The 24,792-nt window shown below is 42.4% G+C and overlaps 1 protein-coding gene across 2 annotated transcripts in view; it reads left to right on the forward strand.

Moving 5' to 3' along the window:
* The first annotated feature begins 905 nt into the window (after window positions 1-905).
* The window catches only part of LOC126473534 (UDP-glucosyltransferase 2-like), a 234,940-nt gene continuing 211,053 nt past the window's right edge, over window positions 906-24,792 (forward strand). For both annotated transcript variants that reach the window (XM_050100647.1, XM_050100646.1), the window contains exon 1: window positions 906-1,016. The gene's annotated coding sequence lies outside the window, so the exon portion shown is untranslated. The remainder of the gene's footprint in view (window positions 1,017-24,792) is intronic.

Here is a 24,792-nt window from a genome sequence, read left to right on the forward strand (position 1 = left end):
TAACAATATTACTTTATTCCCAAGAATAAGCAGCTTTCTCTCGCTTAATAATCGGCAGAAATCAAGCCTGCATTTGGATCGGACTTCCTTAACTCTTGTGCAGAAAGGTGTGCAGCACACTGACGCATCCATTTTCAATAAGCTACCACTCGAATTCAAAAATCTTAGCAGTAATCCACATGCCTTCAAATCGAAACTGAAGTTTCCTCATGGGTCACTCCTATTCTGTCGAAGAGTTCCTTGAAAAATTAAGCTGATTCTTATTGTATTGTTGTTTGCGTTTACTTAAACTTATGGACTGACTTTTTTCAGGTTCATAAACATTTATTTTTATCTGGTATTACTTTTATGTTGTGATTTCATGTACTGACACGTTCCACGACCTTGGAGATTTACTCCTCAATTTGGTCCTACGGAACTTGACGCGTAAATAAAATAAAAAAAATATCCTGTGAATAGGAATGAGTCGTTCAAGGCGTTCTGTTTCTTTCTGAACATGAGTGTGCAAACAATGAGTGTGCAAACTTTCTAACACTAGAACTTGAGCTTGCGTTATTTACCTCTGCTACGCAGATAGGTGAGGAGCTGCAAATATTCGTCAAATTTCCATAGGATGGCAGTTATCAGAGTTGTATTTTGTCTGTTCAGTACGTTCGTATTCACTCTAGAACGCGACTTGTTACACAACTGCGTGTATTATTTAATCACCACGTTTTGAGACACACTTATCGTAGCATCCAATCATCGAAAATACCACGTGCACCGCGACGCGAGCTTTATCTTAACGGTCTAGTATCTCTGCCGCGCCGCGCCGAGTTGGTGCGAGTTAGCAGCGATGATGCAACACTGCGCACGTCAAGGTCGCGCCCGTTATAAAACGTTGGCGAAGACTCAGCAGCCGGCAGTCAGTGGCCGGGACGCTAGCAGTGCGAGGACTGAGCAACTGTACCCGACCTACACGTGCTCACACCTCGTGCGTAGCCAACGCCCACGGAAAAGCTTCCTTAGTTACTGAGGTCAGTGAACGCCTTATATAACGCGTTTTTATAGGAACAAATAACAAGCAAAGAGCTAAGGCTTAAATGCTTAGAAGACCTTGAAGATACTCAACATTTACCACACTACCAGTACGCGAATTCATTTCGATCAAACTCTGCTTGGCACCGCCTCTCTTCTAAGTTTCGACTTATTAGTCACCTTGTAAAAACAGTACCACCAACCTGTTCCATTTATACATTCACAGCCGTTTTGTATTTTTTGCGTATTTGTACCGAACTGTCTTGTTTTAATCTATATCCATACTACTATACAAAGATAAGACGCTCTTTAAATTATTATTCCAAATCTTCTTCTTATGGATCTTCTGCAGATCACACGTGTCTGGCAGATAGTTCATCGAACCACCTTCAGAATAATTCTCTATTACTCCATCCTCGAACAGCGCGCAGAAAACGCACTACATATTTCCGTGCGAGCATAGAGTAAATATCTCTGGAGTGAGCATTGTGTTCTGCGCATGTTGTCAACATTGAACCAGGATTGTCACGTGTTTTCGGGACTTCGCTGTGCGTGTGTGCTTTCTGCAGCGTTTGAAGTTTATAATATCAAGAGCTTTTATTGTTATTTCACCGTTTGTTGATAGTGTAATAGCGATGGTAAATTACTGTTGTTGCTACGAATGGAAAGGAAAAATTTGTGAAAGGAGGGATAGTAACTTTTCATGGGTACATACAATGTAGCTCTAATTATAGTTATCATATTAGTAAGAGACACTGTATATGTTTAAAAATTTCGAGACGCATTATAATTAAGGCTTGATTCTGTAAACCTATTTTTCTACGATTTTATGACTATATAATCGATATTACGGCTCGTACAAAAGATTACAAACAATCGCTTCCTCTCGTAAATTTGTTAGTGGAACAGGAAAGGGAATGGTTAGTTGTTTCAGCAAATACTATCCTCCATGCATTTTTCAGTGACTTGCCGATTATGTGTATAGATTACTCAGTCTACTATTTATTTAATAAACTGGGAGCAAGTACGTAAAATGCGTTAAATAAATACTTCAAAGTGTCACCAGTAAGAAAAATTGTGCTTTAATTCGCAAAAACGAGAAAATAAATACGTAGAAATAGCAGAAAAAAAGACGAATTAGCAGGGATATAATCGCTAATGTGTGGCAAATTCGGTGTTTTTCGGAGACTAGCGTACTGTCAAGTCGTTTTGCAAGACCATCACCGCAAAAATGTACGTCAGGCTCCGCAATACTATAAAGTGCCGTATCACATCGAAAACTACAAAAAATCGAGTGTATCTCAACTGTGAAACCTATCGCAAAGAAGCAGAATGTAATATCACTTGCCCTTAAAAGTTACGTAGCTGGTTTATTCCCGGTATCAAACGGATACAGTTAAAATGTCTGCGCAACATATATAAAAAATCCACGGCACGTACGAAAAGAATCCGTCTGTACTAGGGATGTAGTGACATTCTAAATATACAGGGCGCTATACGGACAAACACAACGACGTCCCGAGAACACGTGACCAGGCCGGCAATGTATGTTGACAACACAAAATCTGTTCTGCGCATGTGAATGCTCACTCCAGAGATATTTACTCTATGCGTGCGAGCTCCGTTTTCCCGTATTTTATTATGATGATCGTTTCTCCCTACGTAGATCGGCGTCAAAATATTTTCGCAATCGGGGGAGAAAGTTAGTGATCGGAATTTCGTGAGAAGATTTCCGCCCCAACGAGAAACGCCTTTGTTTTAGTTGTGTTCATCCTATACCATGTCCGTGACACTGTCTCCCATATTTCGCGATAATGCAAAACGTGCTGCTCTTTGTTGAACTTTCCCGATTTACTCTGTTAATCCTATCTGGTAAGGATCTCGGACCGCCCAGCAGTACTCCAAAAGAGGACGGACAAGCGTAGTGTAGGCAGTCTCATTAGTAGATGTGTTACACTTTCAGAAGTGTCCTGCCAATAAAACAGTCTTTGGTTTGCCTTCTCCACAACATTTTCTACGTGTTCTTTCCAATTTAAATTGTTCGTAATTAAAATTTCTAGGTGTTTAGTTCAGTTTACGGCCTTTAGATTATACTAATTTATCGTGTAACCGAAGTTCAAAGAATTTGTTTTAGTACTGTTGTGGATGACCTCACACTTTTCATTATTCATGGTCAACTGCCAATTTTCGCACCATTCAGATATCTCTTCTAAATCGTTTTGCAATTTGTTTTGATTTTCTGATTTTACTAGACGATAAACCACAGCATCATCAGCAAACAACCTAAGACGGCTGCTCAGATTGTCTCCTCAATCGGTTACATAGTAGAGGAACAACAGAACAACTCGAAAAGTTCTTAACCGATTTACTTTATATATTTACATGATGCTCTCATAATCATTCGAATCTACATAAGCTGTAAATTTTAGATTTATGAAGTGAAAATGTTAGCAAAACTATCGATATGTTCCTGACCGATTTACATCAAATTTGTATACGCTACTCTAATACACGTTCGGGCGGACATAGGCTACATATTTTTTAAATATGTATAATATATAAATACAATATCTAAAGGGGAAAGGTTGTTTCCAGATGTCTCGAGAAGTTCTTGACTTATTTACTTCAATTGTTTATCCGATACTCTCTGAACGTTCAGGCAGATATACATTCCTTCTTAATATATACTTCTTAATACATACACACTATAAATATATGCACGTAGTATACAATGGGGACGCTCTGTTAGCAAGAAATCTCCAAAACTTTTTGGACAGACACAGGCCACGTATTTTTAATATGTGTGGTACGAGCATTTATAGAGTAATCTGTAAAGGGAAAACTGTTAACAGACATTTCGAGAAGCTCTTGACCCTTAATTCAGCTTTTTACACACCCTAGTAAACAATTCCACGGACGGGGGTTATGCATTTCTTCTAAACAACAATGTTCCGGTTTTGTGTCAATACTGTCTGCAGCAAAGGAAATGCTTTGCTGTAAAATATGCCGTTTCGTTCTCTTTTTTGCAGTGAGTGTTAACTACGATAGCAAGGCATATAAACCAGTAGACAAATTGTTTCCCCCATATATATTTTTTCTCCTTACATAAAATTTTAAACAAAAATTGTGCACGTAACCATGTGCTGTTTTGTTTTGTACTTTGGGGTCGGTTTTAATAAAAAAAGGAAGTCATAAGTCTGTAAACTCTTCTTCCTTACGTACGACCTTGCAGTTTTAATTGTAAACCAGTGTTTGGGAAACCTTTTCTTGCAGCATCTGACACTGCAGTTTGAAGAACATCCCCGCGGTTCTCTCGAGTTTACTGAACAAACGCCTGTGAAAGGTGTTGGCTCAAATGGCTCTGAGCACTATGGGACTTAACATCTGCGGTCATCAGTCCCCTAGAACTTAGAACTACTTAAACCTAACAACTTAAGGACATCACACACATCCATGCCCGAGGCAGGATTCGAACCTGCGTCCGTAGCAGTCGCGCGGTTCCGGACTGCGCGCCTAGAACCGCTAGACCACCGCGGCCGGCCCTGTGAAAGGTGTCTCCCGTCTTTGGATGTTTACTATCTTCCCTATTAGTTCTTCCTGGTAACTAAGTGTCCCAGACTATCAATACTAAAGAACCTCGGAAACGAGTGTTTTTTGAGCTACTTATTTTGCTTGTGTATTACTTTTGCTTGTGATTTTTGCAGTTAGCTGCCTTTCCTGCAACTACTTTTATCCGATCGTCTGTCTTCTCTCTGGATGCATGCACCTAAGTAATAGACTTTTGGCACGTGATAGTGCTAAAAAGTGAGGAATGTTTTTGCTGTACTACTGTTACTTGTCACCTTTGTACCTACCAAATACTAAGTGAATTTCGTCCTCTTTCTATCACATTCGGAAGTCCTTGGACTGAGCAGAATTATAATGACTGACAGTTGTTGCGATTAAGTGTTTTGTATGTGTACATAAATGGCTGTGAATTGTGAAAAAATGAAAGGCCAAAGTTGGCCAGCATATTGTAAAGTCACCTCGAGCTGAAACAGAAAGCCGAGGTGAGTTTTTAAAGGTGGCGTTAGTGTGTTTGTCCTGCTCTTTCACCTTGTACCAAGGATGTTTCGTATGTAAGAGCTAACTGTTGCACAATAACAGTGCTTAACCATAACTGAGCCGCTGAATGCCAAATCGTTTGAAGTTCCATGAATTTTCATTTAATATTACGCTAGTTTCTATCGTCAGTTTGAAATTGCTATCGAAAATTTAATTAGTGAACATGCAGCGACCAATGAAAGTTTGCCCTTTATTAAACGTTCCAAATAGTTTTCTGGAACAGATTATTGAGGCTTAAGACTGCAGGAGTGGTGGTGGTGGGGGGGGGGGGGGGGGGGCAGGGGGAGGTGGCGCTCTGTACATTGTGGTGAAGTTCAACGATCTAAGTAGCTGTATAATGCTCATTTATTTGACAGATGGAGCTTACTCCTGAAACTGCACTTACATGGATGACATATAAACAGTAATATGGTATGCTTCCACACAACCAAACGGTGATAACGTACAATTTGTCACAAAGTATTGAGTGAATTAAGGGCCGTATCATGGACGCGATATTGCCCACACACAAAGATTCAAACTCCCCGAGTAATCGAGAGTAAATTTCGCCACTTTGCATTAACAACTGGTCAATCTTCAAAGGCGGTTCGTCACTCACAGCAAAAATAATCTTGAAAGTTAACTGGGCACACGATACATAAAGTGAATTAAGGCCAATTAAGGACCATGTTCGCTACCATCTAAATCTACGTTAAATGGAACTGCGATCCAAGTCGTCCATGCCCCGGTAACTCCCAGTCAAAATCCTAACTTCCTCTGTTGCGCGTACAGAGGACGAAAAAACTTCGTAGGGATGCACTGACCAATCAGCAAGACGATTTGGCCCGAGGTTGCATGCGTTTCCTGCTATCAGAAAAAAACTGAATGTTGCGACAGACTTTTGTCACAGGAGAGGACTTCAAATATTATGTTCAACTGTCTTTCCAGTCTGCTACAACAAAATTAAACTAAGAATTCCACCTGAATTAACCCAGTTGCAGGCGTTTCTAATTACACCCACATTCATTCAAAACGATCGACCATCCATGTTTAGGACAGATGGCGCACATGTTGTGCTGACTATTAATATCAATAAAATGAATATTCAACACACTCAAATTAGGTACCCAGCGTGATTTTCCACCTTACATGAGAAATAGGAACAAACGCAGATACAGAGAATATACCCCGCGAACATGTTAATTTAAAACCCCAATATTATATGAGAAGTGAACTGATTGACGACTTTCAGTATCAATCCTAGTACGGGGTGTTAAAAAGTCTTTCCTCAGTGCCGTATGAATGTTAGCCGCGCGTGCCGTATGCCGCATTCAACATACCGAAATGAAACTCAGTGCAATACAAGTTACTAATTTATTTGATATTCATTTTTACTTACAAATTTTCACATTAAATGTTGAAAGTGTCCCTACTGTTGTTGAATACACAATTCAATACGTCTAATCATGTTTCCAAACACAAGCTGTAACATTTCTTCTGTAACAGACGCAGTGAAAGTGGATATTGCAGTTTTCAATTCATCGATGGATTTTGGACGTTTTTATAGACAGTTGCTTTCTCTGCACCCCAGAAGAAAAAGTCAGGTGGTGTTAGGTCAGGCATCCGTGGAGGCAGAAGTTCCTGTGAAATTAGGCGATCCCCAAAAACATCAGCAAGCAGTAGCATTGAAACGCGAGCTGTATGCGCGGTTCCACCATCTTGACGAAAATAACCGCTCAGAATTTCACTTAACCCAAGTTCTCCTATGAATGGGTACAGAATATTACAGCAGTATCGTTGTGCGTTTATTGTTTCGTTGAAAAACCCAGGCAGGCGAATAATCATACGGAACTGCGGAGAGACTTTTTGAACACCCCGTATATATGTCATGACCTCTGATTCAAGTAGTTGCGAGTTTACGAGTTGGGGGACATCGGCTTCACTTTTATCGCCTTTCCCATTAATTCTATGAAACGCTAAAGCAACGTATGTTAGGAGTCATTGTATCGTAACATATTTTCCTTAAAGAGCAATCGAAAGTAATTCAAAAAAATATTTGCGATGAGTGTGTTCTCGGCTAATTGGGTTAATTTCCGTTAACCGTGTCGAGAAAGTAGCCAATAATGTCTACAACAGGAAAAGAATTCACATCTAGTGCTATGTAAATATAGTCTGCCAGGTTTGAAACTGCTCTTCCTAGGAGAATTTCACCCGCACATTTACCACATTCATTTGTTAAATGTTTATCTGTGAATGTTAAGTTTTACTTAAATAGTTGTCAAGCACTGTTAAAAATAAATCAGTTACGCAAGTAACTCAAAAAGATAATGTGACTAATAATAATAATACAGCAAAATACTGTCAAATTCTGTTGAGAATAACATATGGATCTCAGAAATTAACAAAAATATTTGTTTCCAGAATGAAATTTTCACTCTTTGTTCCTTTCCACACTACCACTCATCCAAAACCTCGTATCGATATTTCGAACATTTTATGAAGCGTTGCTGGCTTTCAAGGTACGTGTATCAGTCTATCCTAATATACACTCCTGGAAATGGAAAAAAGAACACATTGACACCGGTGTGTCAGACCCACCATACTTGCTCCGGACACTGCGAGAGGGCTGTACAAGCAATGATCACACGCACGGCACAGCGGACACACCAGCAACCGCGGTGTTGGCCGTCGAATGGCGCTAGCTGCGCAGCATTTGTGCACCGCCGCCGTCAGTGTCAGACAGTTTGCCGTGGCATACGGAGCTCCATCGCAGTCTTTAACACTGGTAGCATGCCGCGACAGCGTGGACGTGAACCGTATGTGCAGTTGACGGACTTTGAGTGAGGGCGTATAGTGGGCATGCGGGAGGCCGGGTGGACGTACTGCCGAATTGCTCAACACGTGGGGCGTGAGGTCTCCACAGTACATCGATGTTGTCGCCTGTGGTCGGCGGAAGGTGCACGTGCCCGTCGACCTGGGACCGGAGCGCAGCGACGCACGGATGCACGCCAAGACCGTAGGATCCTACGCAGTGCCGTAGGGGACCGCACCGCCACTTCCCAGCAAATTAGGGACACTGTTGCTCCTGGGGTATCGGCGAGGACCATTCGCAATCGTCTCCATGAAGCTGGGCTACGGTCCCGCACACCGTTAGGCCGTCTTCCGCTCACGCCCCAACATCGTGCAGCCCGCCTCCAGTGGTGTCGCGACAGGCGTGAATGGAGGGACGAATGGAGACGTGTCGTCTTCAGCGATGAGAGTGGCTTCTGCCTTGGTGCCAATGATGGTCGTATGCGTGTTTGGCGCCGTGCAGGTGAGCGCCACAATCAGGACTGCATACGACCGAGGCACACAGGGCCAACACCCGACATCATGGTGTGGGGAGCGATCTCCTACACTGGCCGTACACCACTGGTGATGGTCGAGGGGACACTGAATAGTGCACGGTACATCCAAACCGTCATCGAACCCATCGTTCTACCATTCCTAGACCGGCAAGGGAACTTGCTGTTCCAACAGGACAATGCACGTCCGCATGTATCTCGTGCCACCCAACGTGCTCTAGAAGGTGTAAGTCAACTACCCTGGCCAGCAAGATCTCCGGATCTGTCCCCCATTGAGCATGTTTGGGACTGGATGAAGCGTCGTCTCACGCGGTCTGCACGTCCAGCACGAACGCTGGTCCAACTGAGGCGCCAGGTGGAAATGGCATGGCAAGCCGTTCCACAGGACTACATCCAGCATCTCTACGATCGTCTCCATGGGAGAATAGCAGCCTGCATTGCTGCGAAAGGTGGATATACACTGTACTAGTGCCGACATTGTGCATGCTCTGTTGCCTGTGTCTATGTGCCTGTGGTTCTGTCAGTGTGATCATGTGATGTATCTGACCCCAGGAATGTGTCAATAAAGTTTCCCCTTCCTGGGACAATGAATTCACGGTGTTCTTATTTCAATTTCCAGGAGTGTAGATAACTAATAACATTCCTCTTTACCTTACCAATAAATTTTAATGAAGTTTTACAATTTTTAATCCTAGGCATACTTTGGTTCCCCATGTCCTATAGGCTACATAAATTTGTTTTTCAACACTGTCATGATTGTACTCTTACAGTTAACATGTAGTCTGAAGTTCCTCCACACCAATAGTCTGTTATTAATTTCTTCAAAATTAATCTCCGGCATGCTATTATCTTCCACGACAATATTGAGCTGCTGTCAGCTGTTACATATGGCGTCCACATTAATAACGTAGCAGTAACATTGTGGAGGATGGTGCGTTTATTGTTTCGTTGAAACTTTTACGCTCGTATCATAGTTAGATGCATACAATATCACACACAAAGCTGAAAACAGAACTGATAATCAGCACTGCTGGATTTTCGCTTTACTGGGCTGTGACATTCGATGCGCCACAGCAACAAATCAACCTTCTCCAAAGCCTGATGTTCTGATCAGATCTATGACAAATTTCAGAACTGCACCATCCTGTGATAATAGCGAAACACATGCACAATTTTCTACAAAAACACTATACGTCCACAAACAGAAGCCTAGCAAACACCAGTGACCTAACCGAAAAATAAAATCTATGAATATACGCAACACAGCAATACTACTCTCATTTGACATCACATCAATGTACATTCACCTATCAATTGATGGAACAATCACAATAATTGAAAGGCAACTGAGAAAAAATTATCCCAGAAACACAGGCAGAAAGAGTCTCAACTCTTTTCAAAGTAATTGCAAAGCGAAATTATTTCAAATTTAAAGAGGAATTCTGCATCCTACAGAAAGGACTCGTGAAGAGATCAGTCGTACGTGGCTTGATGGCAAGCATCTTTCTTAACCACATTGAAAACAAAATCCTTGATGAAATTATAAAACCTAAATAGTGCAAAGTACTATACATGTGCCGTTATGTTAGTGACATAATTAGCATGATAGATGAAACACATGGCGCTATGCTACAGTTACATAAAGATATCAGTACTGTCCACTTCATCCTTGAAAGCGAAGCAGAGAAACAATACATTTCCTAGACATCACACGAAAAATAAAAAGCCCAAATACTAGTCCGCAATATTTAAAAAAACCTCCACAATAATTCACAACATGTCAAACCACCCAACAGCCCACAAATAGGCCAGACTCATATACTTCCTTGACAACTGAACAGAATTCCAGTGGACAGACATAGCTACACACAAGAACTAAACATAATGAGACAGTTCACCATAGAAAATGGGTACAAGGTAAACACAGTAGAACAACAAAACAGAACATACACAAGAGGAAGAAACGCAAAGAATAGGAACAGTAAGAAATTGTAAGGCGAGGAACAACTTTTTTCTGATTTGATCGGGATGCACTTAAAAGGAAAGTCGCGTTGTTCAAATCTCTAAGCTCAACGACGTTAAAGAACATGCGAGGTTTCAAGGATTCATTGTAGCCTCTTAAGTATCGTAACGTTTTGAGGACACTGCCAATGTAACATTTGCCTTTCAGTTGTTTGCGAGACAGTTTGCCGTTTCAGTTGAAAGCGCCCCCGGACACGTGCTGAAGTAACTAATTGATGTACGAGGTAAGTCCATCTTTGAAGACCAATCCCGTTAACATAAAAACTGTCCAGGACGTCTACATTTATTTCCTCAGGCAGAGTTTGTACGTCTCCGTAATGAGGTTACAAAAGTGCTGCTATTGTGTATTTCGATCAACATACATACGTGTGTGTGTGTGTGTGTGTGTGTGTGTGTGTGTGAGTGAGTGACATTTTTTTCGATCATGAAACTGAATAAAAGATGATTATGTGCCAGCTGAGTGCTGAAATCTATGAAACTATCCGCGCCTGTCCGCTTGCCGACAGTTTGTACAAGGTAAAAGTTATACAGGGTGATTCAAATAGAATACCACAACTTTAGGAACTTAAAACTCTGCAACGACGAAAGGCAGAGCTAACCACTATCTGTCCACGAATTAAGGGAGCTATAAAGTTTCATTTAGTTGTACATTTGTTCGCTTGAGGCGCTGTTGACTAGGCGTCAGCGTCAGTTGATGCTAAGATGGCGACCGCTCAACACAAAGCTTTTTGTGTTATTGAGTACGGGAGAAGTGAATCGACGACAGTTGTTCAACGTGCATTTCGAACGAAGTATGGTTTTAAACCTCCTGATAGGTGGTGTATTAAACGTTGGTATAAACAGTTTACAGAGAATGGGTGTTTGTGCAAAGGGAAAAGTTCTGGACGGCCGAGAACGAGTGATGAAAATGTAGCACGCATCCAGCAAGCATTTGTTCACAGCCCAGGAAAATTGACTCGCAGAGCTAGCAGAGGGCTGCAAATTCCACAATCAACTGTATGGAGAGTCCTACGAAAAAGGTTAGTTATGAAACCTGAACGTCAACTACCCGAGGCGATGGATCGGCCGCCAGGCAGCCCGTGACAGAGCACTTCATCACTGGCCTCCAAGAAGCCCTGATCTTACCCCTGCGATTTTTTCTTATGGGGGTATGTTAAGGATATGGTGTTTCGGCCACCTCTCCCAGCCACCATTGATGATTTGAAACGAGAAATAACAGCAGCTATCCAAACTGTTACGCCTGATATGCTACAGAGAGTGTGGAACGAGTTGGAGTATCGGGTTGATATTGCTCGAGTGTCTGGAGGGGGCCATATTGAACATCTCTGAACTTGTTTTTGAGTGAAAAAAAACCTTTTTAAATACTCTTTGTAATGATGTATAACAGAAGGTTATATTATGTTTCTTTCATTAAATACACATTTTTAAAGTTGTGGTATTCTTTTTGAATCACCCTGTATATCTACAACTACATACCTACTCCATAAGTCACGGTACGCTGCATGGCAGAGGGTACCGTGTACCAATACCAGTCATTTCCTATCTTGTTCCCACTCACAAATAGAGCGAAGGAAAAACGACTATTTATACGCCGCGTGAGCCCTAATTTCTCGTGTCTTACCTTCGTAGTCCAAGTGCGCTTTGTGATGACGGCAGTAGAATCGTTTGGCAGTCAGCCTCAAATCCTGGTTCTCTAAATTTTTTCAATCCCTCCAGAGATCCACATTTTAGGTCCTGAAGCATCTCCGTAACAGTTCTGTGTTGTTCCAACCTACCAGTAACAAATCTAGCAGCCTGCCACTGAATTGCTTCGATGTCTTCCATCAGTCCGCCCTGTTACGGATTTCAAGCACTCGAGCAGCACTCAAGAACGGGTTGCTCCGGCATCCTATATGCGTTCTCCTTTACTGGTGAACCACTGTCCTCTCTCCTAAAGTTCCCCTTCTCTACCAAAGTTTTCACACGCAAGCTCCACCTCATATCGCTTTGGAATGTTACTCCTAGATATTTAAACGACTTGACTGTCAAGTATTTCACCAGAAATACTGTACCCGAACATCACAAGTTTGATCTTCCTACTCATCTGCATTAACTTACATTCATCCACATTTAGTGTTAGCTGCCATTCATCACACCAACAGCAAATTTTGTCTAAGTCGTCTTATCTTCCTACAGTCACCAACTTTGACACTTTACTGTACACCACAGCACCATCAGCGAACAACTGCAGATTGCTGCCCATCTCGTCCGCCAAATCATTGATGTATGTAGAAAACAACAGCGTTGCTATCTCACTTCCCTGGGGCACTCCTGACGATATCCCTGTCTTTGATGAACACTCGCCGTCAAGGATAACATACTTTGTTCTATTATTTGAGATGTCTTCGAATCACTGACATATCTGTGAACTTGCTCCATATGCTCGTACCTCCGTTAACAGCCTGCAATGGAGCACTGTGTCAAATGCTTTCTGGAAACCTAGAAATGTCGAATCTGCCTGTTTCCCTTCATTCACATTTAGCAGTATAGCCGGCCGGAGTGGCCGAGCGGTTCTAGGCGCTTCAGTCTGAAACCATGCGATCGCTAGGGTCGCAAGTTCGAATCCTGCCTCAGTATGTGTATGTGTGTGTTATGTCCTTAGGTCAGTTACGTTTAAGTAGTTCTTGAGTTCTAGGGAACTGATGACCTCATATGTTAAGTCCCATAGTGCTCAAAGCCATTTGAACCATTTTTTCTGCACCAAACGGAAGTTCGGGATGTTGGTCTGTAATTTTGCAAGTCCATTCTTCTACCCTTCTTGTTTACTGGAGTCACCTGCGCCTTTTTTCATTTGCTTGGCACTTTGTGCTCGGCGAGAGTTTCACTATAAATGCAAGCGACATAAGGATCCAATGCCGTAGAGTACTCTTCGTAAAATCAAACTGGGATTCCGTCTTCAGTGCGCCAAAAATAAATAGTAGTGAAAACTTGTTCTTTTCAATATATGTTGTTGAGAAATGTGAAACATGAAACAGTCATACAAAGTGAGATTGCACCGCCATTTAAAGGCGACGCGTTCGCCTGTTCGTAATTTGCCCCTCTTCATGCTCGGATAATGTGACGTGGCAGTGCGGGAAAAGTGCCAGAACGGCTGAGCGCTACGGCACACGTGCCAGGGAAAGGTCTGCGAGTCGAATTTTTGGCCATCCGTACATTTTCCCAGTTTTAAAATAGTGTATATCAGCGAGAGAAAGTATAGACGACGGTAGCAAGAAAACTGTGGCAGTCGCTGGCTGTTTGAGCCTTTGTTGAGTGTAGTAACTCTTAACAACTGTTAAATAATGGATGTAACATAGCTATGGGCCGGGTAATAGCCAACAATAATGAACGTTGTACAAGCAACAATCTATTGGTGGTCAACTCATCTGCCCTTCGTTTACGCTTCTTTCAATAGGTCTACACCTTACTGGGATTATTTGAGAAATTATTAAAAGTATTTTAATTTCGTCTTTGCAACAACAAGAAAATGTGCGTTTTTTCCAGCACACGCGTTTCGTTTTATTGAAGTAAAGCATCATCAGTCGTCCGTGATGAAACGTATTTATCTGACTTGCTTTCAGCATCTAAAAACAGGTCGTTAGAAATGATGTTCATGTCTTGTACGAAATGTCTGATTTTCACTCGCATCCGGAAACGCTGTGCACTTATGCGTGTTATTCTCTCGTTTGACATTGTTGTTAATGTAGTAACACTTTGTCCATAGTTTGAATACTGTCCCGAAATGTTTCAGCCATCTCTTTGTACTACATATTTTTTTACATTGTTGTGTGTTAATTCAGACAAACAACGTACTTCATGGTACAAATGTAAAAGATTTTCGATGTGGCCATTGGTCCACCCCCTTTCTACACTCTTATCAACTAATGTTTGCTATAACCTGAAAACTGGTCTTTCATCAGTGGTGAATTTCGAATATCACCTACATTTCTCAAAATTTGCATCTTCTGTCATAACAATCCGGTGTTTATGCAATGCCACCTTCCTAACAATCCACTCAGATTGCACATGCGACGGCATCTTGGAACAGTGGTTTATTTAAGGAGGAACTCAGAACAAATCGGGTCAAAAGCTTATGAAAAATCAGATTCGCGGTATAAATATAAAGGAGTAATTTCTCCACTTACAGTATCTTGCTGCAAAGCCACAATAATTCTCATTTCACCAGCCGTCGATGACACTAACAGAATTACGTCATTTTATCGCAAAAGTCTACAGTTACTCGCATTTTGCGATGGGTAACGAATTTTGACCTGTTCGCCATGTGCAAAAATACTCTTCTCTTTCTGCGCTGTCGTTTGACAAAATCTCGTTTCGATATTTCAAACCGTTCCTGAGATACTGGTGGTGTTAAGAGTATACCATTCCCGGTTTATTGCTGGCACGCGCGATCGCAAATGAGTGCTGTTGTGCACTGGCTGTCTGTAACCGAAAGGCACGCGCTTAAACTCACGCAGGATGGCGTGAGGTCTGAAACAGGATACGTAATGAATGCTATAAAGAAAAGTACGTAGCTGCTGGAATACTTAACTTTAATCCACAATTGGTGAACATTGGTCTTGTTACTGTACATGCTTCATTAGATACATAGCAAAGGATAAATGGCGCCTTGCTAGGTCGCAGCAATTGACTTAGCTGAAGGCTATGCTAACTATCGTCTCGGCAAATGAGAGCGTAATTCTCAGGGAACCTTTCCTAACAAGGTCGGCTGTACAACTGGGGCGAGTGCTAGTAAGTCTCTCGAGACCTGCCGTGTGGTGGCGCTCGGTCTGCGATCACTGACAGTGACGACACGCGGGTCCGACATGTACTAATGTACCGCGGCCGATTTAAAGCTACCACCTAGCAAGTGTGGTGTCTGGCGGTGACACCACAAGTGCGATGCATACAAATCAGTTTGATCGATATCAGCGATAGACAGACTCCTCCTCTCAAGTCTAAATGAAAGTTCAATACGTTAGCTAAATTTCATGTGCAGCAATGTATGGTCTAATATGCACCGAACGCAAATTCAAGAGACCTCTATTTTTCATTGCAAACTTTACGAATTTTACCCAGTATGTTTCTTGTATGCAAAGCATCATAATAACTATGATCATTAGCGAAATGATAGGCCCTTAATTATGAAGCTGACATATAAAGCTGTAACTGACGAAAAAACCTTTTTTTTACCACATAGTTTCTTTAAAATCGTCTGAGGAAGTTTACGGGGTAGCCAACGTGATTCGACGGTACATACTGCCTTCCTTTCACCATTCATCTCCCCTTGGGAATGCGGGGGCAGGTCATGACTCCTGCCTTTCCCGACAGCCACTGCGAGGATTGTCCAATTGTTGTGGACAAACAGTACACAGCCGAGACCTCTCTACTAAAGAGCGCATATACAGGGTATTTCAGAAGTGATGGTCAGTAATTCACACATGGAAAGTGCAGGCCAGAAGTAACCAAGTGCCTCCAGTAAACATGGGTCCGAAAATCAACATTGCCGACGTATCGCATTAATTCGAGTTGAGAACCACTGTAAACGCATCTGGATACCGCGGTAGTTACGTTGGTATCTCAAGGTTTGGGATCGACTATTTGTTTGTTTATGCTTGTGCAACTACTTCGCTTTCCCCCTCTGTGCACTGTGCCGTACCGTCGTCCGTCGTCGCAATTAGTTACGAACATGAAGGCACCTTGTCAGAGGTACACCAGTGAAGAGTACGCTGACATGCACTTAAAGTATGGCAAAGCGAACGGCAGTGCCCTTGAGGCTGCACGATTCTATGAAGGAGCAGGCAGCCCGACAGGCGTACATTTAGCCAGTTACATCAGCGCCTTAGAGAAACCGGGAGTTTGGCACGCCATGTACGAGAAGACCGAGCCAGAACCGTAACAACAGATGTTGAGGAAAGAGTGTTACGCATTGTACACGAACTTCCGAGTACATCAAGGAGGATTGCTACCCAAGAGCGTGTCTTGAGTCATAGCAGTGTGTGGCAGATTTTACATCGGCAGTACTCTATCCATATCATCTCCAGCGAGTGCAACCCCTCAACAGTGCAGACTTCGCTCCTGGAGACTTTCAGCCAATGGATGCAACAACAGTGCATCCTGAATCCCCTGTTTGTAAGCAGTACACTGTCCACTGATGAGTCTGGATTTACTCGTGACTGTATTTTTAACTACCGTAATTGTGACATTTGGCTCGATGTCAATCCTAATGCAACATAAGTATCACGATGTCAACAGCGTTATTCGTTGGACGTCTGGGTAGGACTGTTCGGAGACCGCATAACTGGACCACACTTCCTACCACAGAGACTAACCGGACAGCAGTTCATGCGGTTTGTCGTACTGTACTTCCAGGTGTACATGATGATGTCCCATTGAACCAGCGCCTGAACATGTGGTTCATGCATGACGGTGCTCTAGCACATGTTCATTTACGAGTGCGCCGGCTTTTAACTCGGACGTATGGTCAACACCGGATATATAGAGGACGGTCTCCAATGTCTCCGGATTTAAATCCCACGGATTTCTGCTTGTGGGGTCATGTCAAAAGCCTGGTCTACGCTAGCGAAGTCAACTCTCTTGAGGAATTACGCTTGCGGATTGAAGCAGCCTTCCAGCATTCACAGAATTCTCCATGACTACCTGAGAGGATTCGCATTTCAGAGAGGAGTTCAGTGTTGCATTCAGACACATGGACAACATTTCGAACACTTTAAAGTTTAGAGATGTCATGTTTTCCAAGACACATGAGCCTCAACAGAAAATGTGGTGTACCTCGACAAAGGTTGATCTGTGGGCCCATGTTGGAGATTTTTTGCTGCTTTTGGCCTGTACTTTCCATGTGTGAATCATTGACGGTCACTTGTGAAACACCCTGTATAGACACTATGGTGGCTGCGCGCCTCTGCAGGTGAGCACGGGCAGTCGAGTGAGCTGTGTCCACCCCTCCACCCCGTCAGATATATGTTGGTGCTACATACGTACAAGCAGGTAACGCCGTAGCGTATTGCCTGCAGCACTTGCGTTTACACTATGACACAGATTTCAACTGCAGCATTCGGAGCATAGTTCATTGTCGCTTGTGCACTGTAATCTTCCAGTTCTCGTTTAAGTGGGTAATAAATTCCACATCTTTTAACTTTCTTCACGTTTTATATTATACTAAACAGGGCGCAGGGCCTACACTGGTCGAGGAAAACATGGTGATTATGCTCCACTGTGGGAGCAACGGTGTCTACTCTTTAGGAGTATTGTTGCACGCTTTGAGACTCTTACCAGAAACGATTGATGGAGGACGCTGAAGAAAAATTCAAAGAAAGGCAGTTAATTTAGTATTATCCCGAAATAATGGAGGTAATGTCATGGATACCATGCGCGACTTGGGACTGCAAATATTCTCGCACGTAGACACGAATACCGGCAGTGGATTTTTAACTGAACATAAATACGAGCTCCGGAACTCTAATATGCGGTCCTAATCGACAGATGTAGCCGTAATTTTCGAGTCAGTGAGTTGTTATAATGTCGTTACGTCTTACAGTAAATAACATCGGAGTGTTTCGTAGTGTGTGGCAGAGACTACATTATCCTGCGTCCCTGCCCGAATCATGTGGAAAGAATGATTGCTGGTAAAGCTCAGTATTAGTTTGTGTAGCTTATCTGCAACTTTCTCGCATTCACTGTACGAACCCTTGACAAAACGCACCGCCCTCACTGCATCTTCTGGTAATTTAACACGGTTCCAGATGATTACTTCCAGGTATTCCTTTTGCGATTACTCCAATTTCCAGCGATAATGTAACGGTACAGTTCTGGATTTTTCGACACACTAATATGCATTACATGCAGCTTACTTACATCCATTGTCAAGCCTCAGGCTCGAACCAACCATCAATCCTGCATAGTTTTTCCTGCAGTTACCAAGTCTAACTACAAAGCGACCTCCTCCCACACAGGGAACGTGGACTAATAGCTGAAATGTTCCCAGACCAGGAAGTTATTACAAAACGCATTCTGTGTAGTGATTTTGCCATTCTATCCCAACAATTCTGAACCTAGTGACTCCAAATCAGTACCCCACCTAACATCTAACGTGAAGGGTTCAACTGCTTTTTTTTTTTTTACTCAAGAGATAAAACTCGCCTTGACATTTGTGCCCTTGTGTCTAATAAAAATTTAGGTTTCTTACCGTTTGTAACAGCTACTAAACAACACTCCGCCTCTGCACACGTTCTTGCAGTATTGAAACTTACTGGGAACCTCCTATTGCGATACCTGACAAATACCTTTGTTTCCTGTGCCAAATGCAACTTTGTTATCTGCAATAATTGGCCATGCACCCAGGAACCCTGTCTTGGGGAAGCCACTACATCAGCTATAAATGACAGTACATCCTTTGTTTACTTTCCCAAAGAGGGTGTAGCCACACTGGTGGCAGCTGAAGATAACAAAGGAGCAGGCAACCTGGATAAGGCCCTCTCCCCTCCCATTACCCATTTTATTCCTCTCCCGTAGCTGCCAATCAACTCTGTGACCCGTCTTTAACTGTGTTTTCTGCTGCTCGATGGCTATGTCACAAGTAATCGGTGACGTAATGCGATTGTATCAGTAGTGCCAACAAGTGGTGCATGCGTGTGATTTTACCGTGTTTGTACTCGAAATATTACGTATTTTGACACATAACGACAGAGACAATTTTATATTGACACAATACCGAATTACTGTCTGGAAAAATAATTATATGATACAAATTTCTATACAAATAAAGTGGCTCATCAAGTGTATTATTTTATAACATAACCCCAAGGTGTTCGAACCAATGTTTTCTGCTGCCAGCAGAGTATTTTGGTACAACCGTTTTGCTGCAGCATAGCTACGTATGGTGTAAACTGTCACAAGTCTATCTGCTTATCTGTAACGAAGAATACTATAGTAAATCCTGCAAGAATCTTTTATACAAATTGATTTTTACACAAAATCTGACCGAGCAAGGTGGCGCAGTGGTTAGAACACTGGAGTCTCCTTCGCTAGGACGAAGGTTCAGTCCCGCGTCCGGTCATCCTGGTTCAGGTTTTCCGTGATTTCCCTAAATCGCTTCAGGCAAATGCCGGGATGGTTCCTTTGATAGGGCACGACCGATTACCCTCCCTAATCCGATGAGACCGATGACTTCGCTGTTTGGTCCCCTTCCGCAAATCAACACAACCAACACAAAATCTTTGCTGCAACCAACCTGGTTGGCCTTAGTCTCTGGCATAAGGTACACATAACTTATGCAAATATTTTATCCTGTGAAGCCTATTATAATTTTATGTTGACGAGAGACTCTACCTGTGGGCATTTACGAGAGAGCATTCATTCTAATGTACGATATATGTAACCTGGCTGCTATCTAAAGCCATCGCTTGCGATAATTCTTGTTTTGTCAGTTTTGTTTGACAAGAGCCGCTTGGTTTCTTCTAATCTAATGAACCATCATGTGATGTAACAAGGCCTACTGCTTCTGAAGATATTTTAGCATATATCTAAACCTAGGTCAAGGGTTACTAACCTTTATTTGCAACTGGTTGGCTAAATTTTCAGCCTCTTTTTCTCTAGTTCTAAATTAAGAGCCATTATTTCAAGAGCTAAATTTTTCTTCCATTTTTTTCTGTAGCCTTAAATTACTAACAGCCATTTCATTTCTCATCTTTAAAGCTTGAGTGGCTAACCTTTCTTTCCGGTTTCGTGTCCATTCCGCAAACGAAACTCGTGCTTACAATTCTGCTAACTGTTTAAATTAACGGCTGTCAAAATTAACAGTTACTATACAGGGCAGTGTGACTATTATGGGTAGACCGATGGCAGTCTTACTTTAATACGACTTGTACTTTCTGAATCACCTACTGTTCTCTGAGTCTATTCAGTCCTATCTTAACGGTCCCTTCACTTTACGGGCGCGCGGTTTTAGGCGTCACGTCACGGATTGCGCGGCCTCTCCCGTCGGAAATTAGTCCTCCCTCGGGCGTGGGTGTGTGTGTTCTTAGCATAAGTTAGTTTAAGTAGTGCGTAAGTCTAGGGACCGATGACCTCAGTAGTTTGGTCCCTTGGGAATTCACACACATTTGAACGTTTTTCACTTTACACTCGCAGTACAGGACACGAACTGTTATCGATCTGATACTGTTATCAATCGTTCTGATGCTGTTATCAATCGATTTGATTCATCGAGCTTCTAATCTTGTTGCTGGTCGTTGCTGCGAGAGGTGATGGAGGCAGGCGGACTGCGTCCTCTGCATATACCTGGGCCGCGGCGTCGGCACACAGACCGCATCCTCGTGTCCACGTGTAGGCGGCGTGACTATGCAGCAGGCGCTAACTGCTCGTCGTGGCGTGTTGGTAGCTGCCAGCCGGCGTGAACACTCTCCACACTAGTACCAGCTGCACCACCTGCACAAAAAGAAACCACTCTTCCCAGAGGACTACTTCTTCTGCTTTACTTCATCTTCTTGTTCGAAGTTGATCTTGAGTCTTCTCAATCGAGTCTGGATGCTCGTCCCATGTTTTCTGTCTCCCGGTAGTATGATGATTCGATTCTGTTTCTTTCTTGATTTATTCTCTTTTGTTCCCGCTACCCGCATCCCGTATTTCGCTCGACATCCGCGCTAGGATCGCAGATTGTGTCTCAATCACACAGAATACGATAGGAATGTGCACTAGCTTTGGTCGCGTGAATAATACACATATAACTCGTTAATAACGAGATGCAATTACACTGACGAGATTATTCAACAATATTTGTACCCTCTCAATCCAAGCAGCCTCCCACGGCCGTTCTGTATCAGTTACGTCTTCGAGGGGTAATAGTGAATTCGTTTACTCGTGGTAGATTTTCCATAAAATGGCTCTGAGCACTATGGGACCTAACGTCTGAGATCATTAGTCCCCTAGAATTTAGAACTACTTAAACGTAACAAACCTAAGGACATCACACACATCCATGCCCGAGGCAGGATTCGAACCTGCGACCGAAGCGGGCGCGCGGTTTCAGACTGAAGCGCCTAGAACCGCTCGGCCACACCGTCCAGCGTAGATTTTTCATACTTCGTACTCCCGGACGCAATATCTGCTGTCTCTCCGGAGACATTTTCTAAGGTTGCAGGTCATATCTTCTACGGATCAGGAGTAAAAACTCTTCTAACATTCTAGAATGAAATTTTCACTCTACAGTGGAGTGTGCGCTGATATGAAAGTTCCTGGCAGATTAAAACTGTGTGCCGGACCGAGGCTCGAACTCGAGACCTTTGCCTTTCGCGGGCAAGTGCTCTACCATCTGACCTACCCAAACACAACTCAAGCTCCGTCCTCACAGCTCTAACATTACTGGTGAGCAATATTTAAGTCAATCCTCGTGAAATTATCGTAATCTAGATTCAGTGTTTCTTCCGTTGCTATGGTTCCCATAGATCACAAACTCTCTTCCAGATCGGTAAAGACGTGAAAGTTGAAATAAGAAAGAACGTACCATTGTAGACTTACGTTGTTTTGAACCCACAGTGGGCGCCGTTTTAAGTAGCCCAAAAACATTAGCATACTGATGTTGACAAGTGCTTCTTGTTAATTATTTCTGCCGTGTGCGATCAAGAACTGTTTTAAATACTACAAATTATAGAACTTACGTGAAAAACCTGTTGTCAAGTAAGCAATCTCTAACGTTTTTCTCTTCTTGAATGCGTATTTACTCTAGTAATACGACACAGAGTGATGTCACGGGGCAGTATCACTGAGGTGAACTATGGGGGGGTATGTATGCGGTGAACATAAAGTTTTAGGCTAGTTAAGATCGCGGACATTGGCTTCAAGTCTGTGACATAATGTGACCTCCACTCTTTTAATACCTCCAGGGCTAAAGAAAGCAACTGTCACAATAATGTCTCTGCTTTAAAGTAAAGTCAGATTATGTAAAGAACATGCTCTCTTCATTCTGACAATATTTTAGACTAGTGTGACGTGTTCTTTCAGTATAACTTCAAGAAAATATTCCCACTTCGCAATGATCACTCTGCCCAACATAAATTTTCAGTTCTCGTACTTTTCAAACATATTACACGTCATGGTAATTTTCTGTAGTCAAAATATGTCAGTCCTTCAGATTATAACCTCTCGTTGTAGTTGGGCAGGTCAGTACTTTCTTCAAAGTAAATACGTTGGAAATAAAATTTACTATTCGAGTGTATATTCCTCCCAAATAATTCTGTCTCGTTTTATTCTACGACATTTATATATTGTTACAGAAGACGACATATATCGAATCTTCACATTTACATGCAGTGCTTTCCGCTGAATACTAACGGAGACTGACTTCATTTTACAAATAGGTCATTTTTCATTTGAATACTTACAAATGAATTTCATATTTTAATAATAGGCACAGGAAATGGTCATAATAACGACGGCTTCTTCTCCTAGTGCTTGACAATCGGCTGACTGACAGTGATGTCCAGCTCCTTAGCTTGCAGCACCCACCTCAGGAACCCCACTACTCTTGTCTCCGCTTCCCCATGACGGTGAAGCAAACAATCACAAACAAAACACATGGAATGTTGTGTATTATTCTTTGTGTGTTATTCTAGTTATTGTTAGTGTCATTTACTGTATACAGTAGTGTGCTTGAGAGTCAGGACATGCTGATCATTTGTATAAATATCACACCACCACCACCACCACCACCACCTGACAAAGACTTCACACAATCTCACTTTACTGTGTGCTATTAACACAGAGTACCGATCGCTGCAGCTGTCGAAGATCGGTATATACTCTAAAGATCCAGGCTGTGTGTTACAGATGGAAATAATGTTTGAGTAACTGACTTTATCAAATTACAAGTAGGTAGTCCAACTAACACTTGGTTCAAGAATCATCAAAGAACGTTGTATACATGGAAGAACCCTGGAGCTACTAAAAGGTATCAGATAGATTATATAATGGTAAGACAGAGATTTAGGAAGCAGGTTTTAAATTGTAAGACATTTTCAGGGGCAGATGTGGACTCTGACCACAATCTATTGGTTATGAATTGTAGATTAAAACTGAAGAAACTGCAAAAAGGTGGGAATTTAAGGAGATGGGACCTGGATAAACTGACTAAACCAGAGGTTGTACAGAGTTTCAGGGTGAGCATAAGGGAACAAATGACAAGAACGGGGGGAAAGACATACAGTAGAAGAAGAATAGGTAGCTTTGAGGGATGAAGTAGTGAAGGCAGCAGAGGATCAAGTAGGTAAAAAGACGAGGGCTAATAGAAATCCTTGGGTAACAGAAGAAATATTGAATTTCATTGATGAAAGGAGAAAACATAAAAATGCAGTAAATGAAGCAGGCAAAAAGGAATACAAACGTCTCAAAAATGAGATCGGCAGGAAGTGCAAAATGGCTAAGCAGGGATGGCTAGAGGATAAATACAAGGATGTAGAGGCTTATCTCACCAGGGGTAAGATGGATACTGCCTGCAGGAAAATTAAAGAGACCTTTGGAGAAAGGAGAACCACTTGTATGAATATCAAGAGCTCAGATGGAAACCCAGTTCTTAGCAAAGAAGAGAAAGCAGAAAGATGGAAGGAGTATATAGAGGGTCTATACAAGGGCGATGTACTTGAGGAAAATATAATGGAAATGGAAGAGGATGTAGGTGAAGATGAAATGGGAGATATGATACTGTGTGAAGAGTTTGACAGAGCACTGAAGGACCTGAGCCGAAAAAAGGCCCTGTGAGTAGACAACATTCCATTAGAACTACTGACAGCCTTGGGAGAGCCAGTCCTGACAAAACTCTACCATCTGGTGAGCAAAATGTATGAGACAGGCGAAATACCCTCATACTTCAAGAAGAATATAATAATTCCAATCCCAAAGAAAGCAGGCGTTGACAGATGTGAAAATTACCGAACTATCAGTTTAATAAGTCACAGCTGCAAAATACTAACGCGAATTCTTTACAGACGAATGGAAAAACTGGTAGAAGCCGACCTTGGGGAAGATCAGTTTGGATTCCGTAGAAATATGGGGACATGTGAGGCAATACTGACCCTACGACTTATTTTAGAAGCTAGATTAAGAGAAGGCAAACCAACGTTTCTAGCATTTGTAGACTTAGAGAAAGCTTTTGACAAAATTGACTGGAATACTACCTTTCAAATTTTGAAGGTGGCAGGAGTAAAATACAGGGAGCGAAAGGCTATTTACAATTTGTACAGAATCCAAATGGCAGTTATGAGTCGAGGGACATGAAAGGGAAGCAGTGGTTTCGAAGGGA

This window comes from Schistocerca serialis, chromosome 4 (genome assembly GCF_023864345.2).
Source record: "Schistocerca serialis cubense isolate TAMUIC-IGC-003099 chromosome 4, iqSchSeri2.2, whole genome shotgun sequence".
Classification (NCBI taxonomy): Eukaryota; Metazoa; Arthropoda; class Insecta; order Orthoptera; family Acrididae; genus Schistocerca; species Schistocerca serialis.